Here is a 5,628-nt window from a genome sequence, read left to right on the forward strand (position 1 = left end):
CACTCGGTGTTCATGTGCTCTGTGATGATTTGTAGAAATCAAAATGTTTTGGGGTTTTTCTTCGACCTCTGTAAGCATATTTTTTTAACTTTAAGTGCTACGACCTTTTTTTCTCAGGCACTGAAAAAAATGTTGCCTTCAGATGTGAGAGTTTTGTAATGTATTTGTTTGTAATAAAACAAAGGAAATATCCGTCTGAGGTTTATTCTGCAGTGGGAAGTTTGGATAGATGTGGCATCTCCTCTCAGCAGAAATCTGGACTCCTGGTTTTCGGTTTTCTGCCCCTTGCATATAATTAAGATTTTATTTCTTGTTTTTACTGGAAATAGTTAACTTTTTTTTATGCAATCAAAAAAAGACCTTTAAATCCAGTTACAGTTAAGTCTTAGGAGTTGTTTACGTTTTTGACCTTTTAACATTTTAACACAAGTTCACAAACATCAAAGAAGAAAAAGGATGATTGGAGCAAACGAGTTGGTTCTGTTGGATATTTTTACAATAATCTTGATAAATACCTGAAATGTACAGAAGAACCAATTCTTGTCAGTTACAATGTTTCCAGTAACTAAAGTCATTAAAATGGTTTGTTTGGTTTATAATGAAATCTTTGTACCTCTGAGCACAAACATGGTTGGTTCCTTCTAAAACAAGCAGCTGGTTTCAAAGACAGATAAATAGCACTGAGGCATATTCAAACATTCACACGCTTCAGATAATAACTTTGGGTTATGATTCTTAGATGACCTGCTGCTAGTGCACGTGTATAAAAATACTGTCCAACTTAAAAAAACAACAAAACAAAACTTGTTCAGGCTTAAGCAAAAACAGCAGTGTTTATTTTCTAATTCTTGAATTCAGGCTGGGCTCGACCCCCCAACCAGCCCACGCCTATTTCTTAAAATGCTGTTGTGTGCACTGTAATGTGTAGCTGCTATCTCACATGTACCTCGGGATGCATCATCATCTGTAGGCCTCGTGGGCTGACATCAGCCTATCAGGGAATAAGATGGCATTTAGTGATGTCAGTGGCTGATCTGTATCTGTCGCGTCACGCCGCTGTTGCAGTAGGTAAATGTCCAAAGATGTCGAGATAAAGAGCTGGGAGGCTTTCAAACTATTTTTAAATGTGGAATTATTTTATTTTCCTGGCACAAAGGTGTTGATTTGAACTTATATTCTATTGGAGATTATGTATCGGAATTTCAGGAGCAGGACCTCCAAACACGCTCCAGAGGGTCCCCCAGTTCTGCAAGCTGTCGTTCTCGTTTACGTGCCCCTCCCTCCCTCCGTCCCTCCTTGTTCTCATTTCTTTAACTTCACTTCTATTTAGTACACGGGGATCTGCCAGGCCTGGGAGCCATCGCCAGTCTCCTTCGAGGCCTTCCCCAAACCGCAGCTCACTTCATGTCCAAGCATCACCTTTACCTACTAAAACACTGTCAAACCTAAAATGAGGACGTGGGCCCAGCGAGTGAGTTCTATTCTACTTGCTTACTATTAGTTACTTCACATTTAGTGTAGGTTGTTGCTGCTGTGCTGTCCTGACAGGTGTATCCTGATAATTCACCAGAGGGCACTCTTGCCACACTAAAACCAACACGTCCACTCCATCAACAGCCATTAATTACAGAAACCGTGTTGATTCAGTGGTAAAGAGTCAGAGAGTAGTTTTCAAAGTTGATACACAAATATAAAACTGTTACTGTCAGAAGGTAAGAATGCAGCCGCCCTGTGATTTACAGTAATATGCAAAACGCTGCTGGAGGATTTTACATATTATGTGCCAGTACATAATGGCGCCACCGCTGTTTAAACGACCAGAACTACTGCACATAAAATACATACCGAGGGATTTTAGACCTAATTGCACCGGCAGTCACGTGTAAATGTAATATATGAAAACAAACTGGTAGATGATATGCATCATGTTTTGTAGCCTTTTAAGGGAGAGATGAGTTGCAGCCACAGTTTCTCTGTTTGTGAATCCATGAAGTGCTCTGCAGCAGTTTGTTGTGCCGCTGCAGTTTCCTGGTGCTGTGAGAGATGCCTGAAGCAAGTGAGGGTGAAATCACAGAGCAGTTTTGTTTTCACTGCTGTGCTTGTAACATCGAGCGCCCAAAAATACAACATCTTGCAAACTGCAAGGAGAAGGGTGCGGCGAGGGGAGAAGTAAGAGAGATGTAGTTGCTCAGTTCAGTTTGACAGAAGCTGAAGAAAATAAAGAGAATCTTCAGGTAACATTTATTATGTTTCGTGCTGATTTGGAAATACCAAACGATGGCATCTATGTTGTAATTAGAGTCTGTCAGCAGACCCAGAACAAAACTGCTCCAGTTCAGACACGAAGACGTTGTGTTCTGCAGGGATGTAGATGCCGTCGACATAATCAGACCTTCACGTCTTTTAAAGAATGTTATTTAATGAGGGAAGCACCAAAACCACACTTTAGTGCTGATACTGATACAATACTCACAAGTGATTTGTCTGTCACGGCATCTTTCAAACAGCACAAATTCAGTCACACGTGTTTAGATCGCACGTATAAGAGCCGCAGAGTTCACGCCGCGTCCCTCACGTACAAAGTTAACATTTACAGTAACGATGCGGCGGCTGCTGATTATCTGCTGTCTCTCATTCATGAGACACAACCAAATCTTCAGAGATCAAATGGTCATTTTTAAATAATCAGTTTTACATTCAGTACATCAGCATTCGACAGCAAACAGGCAGCAGCTGCTCAGTGAGCATGAAGACTGACCGTAGTTTCACAACAATGCTTTCATGTCTTTAGAAATCTCCGAGATCACTGAAGGCAAAGTGGCTTTCTTAATGTACTCGTCCGAGTATAATGTTGCCCACATTTTCACTTCAGGTTGCTTTTGTTCACGTTTGTTTCCTGTTTGCTTTTGTTTACTGGCAGTAATAAAAGGCGAGCCCTTAAGAGGCAGCACATCTCCCACTCCAGCTCGTTACAAGAGTCGCTGAGGGTAGCAGAGCATTCTTCCCTTGTTTGTCTCAGTGGCTCTTAGACAGAAAGGCACTTCAGGTAAAATGCAGTAAAACGCCCACGTACTGCTATAACTATGCCTGAGACATCCATGTGATGCACACTGCTTGGCTCTCGGTTGCTCTTCAGGTATTTGACTTTTCAATCTGTTTGAATTCTCTCATACAGAAACAGCATTTTTTACACTGGTGAAATCAAATCTGCAGTGACGTTTCCAAACACAACTCTTTAGCACTCCAGCATCTTTTTACATCGTTTCAAATTATACACAGCAAAACTGAACACATCCCTCTGCAACATCCAGTTATTCAGAAAGATTTTGTCTTACAGTAACTGTAATTTGAAATATTTAGTGGAAGCACTTAACTAAGCACCTCCACTTAGTTAAGTGCTGTTTTATTTTGGTGTGAGTTTCTAACACCGGGAGACGCTGGCATTGGTGGAATTACTGAACTCTGCAGGTGCTCACATAGAAAGCCCACGTGGATCTTTTGGATATTGCACCGTTTCTCCAGCATACTTTAACCTGTGTGGCGTGCTCAGTGTTGGACAAGTTACTTTGAAAAAGTAATTAATTATAGTTACTAGTTACTTCTTCAAAAAATTAACTGAGTTACAAGATTCTAAAAGTAATTAACTACTGCGTTACTTTAAAAAAAAAAGTTTAACCCTCTGGGGTCCAGTTCAATGTTCCCTCTAATGTTTCACGTGTCTGAGCGAACACACAAACTCCCTGAGCGGACACTTGGACCACTGTGAGCAACAGCAGACGTGTGCACTGTGGTCACGCCAGCATCCAATCCATCCAAGTTACATGTTTATTAAAGTAATCAAATTACAGCATTTATGTTAGACTACTTTTAATTGACTGCTTTAGTCCACTTACAATGAAAATTTAAATAAATCTTGTTCATGACCTGTGCAGCATGTTAACACCATTGGAAGGAAAAATAACCTGAACTCCAATTTTTAAAACACAACTTCTTCTTTTTTATTTTTTTATAAAGCTCTGACTGTATTGTGAGTCTGTGGGAGAGAGTCTGTAACTCTGTCTGCAAAATACAGTAAATAATGACCAATGCTGGGCAGTTAATTATATAGTTACTTCTTCAATAAAGTAACTGAGTTAAGCAAACAAAGTTTTGCAGCTGTTTACCTAAAAATGCAGCCAAGGCGTTTTTTAAACAAACATTTCAAACTATTTACAGAACAATCAGCTGTTCTGCATCAAATCTGATGCCACACAAATTATTTGTGTAACTCCAAAAATAATTTGTGTCCACTATGAGATGAAGGAGAACAGCAGCCTGATACCTGCAGGCCTGACAGCAGCAGATGTGTCACTGCTGTAACACCTGTAACACTCAGCAGTCGCCTCATTGTTCTGACACACAACAACTACTGACCACACTACACACTAACTACACACTCACTACAGAAGACAACACATTAACTACACACTCACTACAGAAGACAACACATTAACTACACACTCCAAACACGCTAAACGTCACAAATCTCTCACATCTCAAAACTCTCTCTCTCTTCCTAAACAACCAAATGTCATGTTGCCATATCATTTTTTGATTGGTCGACATGGTGCATTTTTCCACCAACACCAACAGGCTGTTTTTTGTTTATTTTTGTTTATTTTTTGCTCATAAGCAGAGCGTGCTCGCTGCGCTGTCCTTAGACAGCAAACGTGACGAAACTATTGAGGAAAAACAGGCGCATATCTTGTTTATCATGACTCTGGTTTTACGTGGCCTATCAACACAATTTATAAACTGGTATATGTCACCTTGTTGCTTTGTCTTGAAGTGGTCATGTGATTGTCTTACCACGACTACTTTATTCTTCCTCAGTCAAACAGCAGCAGATTGTTTTGCCCCCTGAGCTCCAGGTGTTGTGCCTAGTGATGTGCGGATCGATATTGAAATATCGATTCTTCCGATCCCAGTAGTAGTTCTAGAATCGATTCTCATATTAAAATATTAATATTTTAGTACTTTGGGGTAAATTTGTAGTTTTTCATTAACAGGAGCACAGTGGAAAGAAACTACATCATTCGGATCGTCTAAATTGGAAGGAACTACTTCCTCTTACGCCTTTCATAGTCATGTGCGAAACACAGCTGTGTAAATGTGTCGCAGCCCCTGATCAGTGTTGCCAACTCCTCAGTAAGGAAAATCGCTATTGGCTGTGCTGAAAGTCTCTAGAAGTCGCTAAATGACGTCATCGCTTAATTTGCACAATTGGTCATGCTGATATCATTGTAACCCACGTTGTTGGAGAGAAAAAAGAAGAGACATAAAGTGAGTAAAAACGTCCTAAATGCATTTAGAATTTATTTAGAATTACAAATTATTTTTTTCTTTAGCGATTATTGTTTTGTTGTTTTTTAATGTCACAATTCCAACTCTGCTCCTTTATCCAGGCCTGGACCGGCAAAAGTGACCCGAAATAGGCGCTCTGGTGGAGTTACTGTGTGTGTGTGTTTATAAGTAGTTTTAAACCTTGTGATCCACAAAACAGCATAAGAGTAAAAGAAGACCTGACTGCGTTACAGTCAGTGCGGGAGCAGCGGCTTCGCTCATGCGCGATTCATTTGCCGTTTGGAC

Source organism: Astatotilapia calliptera, chromosome 10 (genome assembly GCF_900246225.1).
Source record: "Astatotilapia calliptera chromosome 10, fAstCal1.2, whole genome shotgun sequence".
NCBI lineage: Eukaryota > Metazoa > Chordata > Actinopteri > Cichliformes > Cichlidae > Astatotilapia > Astatotilapia calliptera.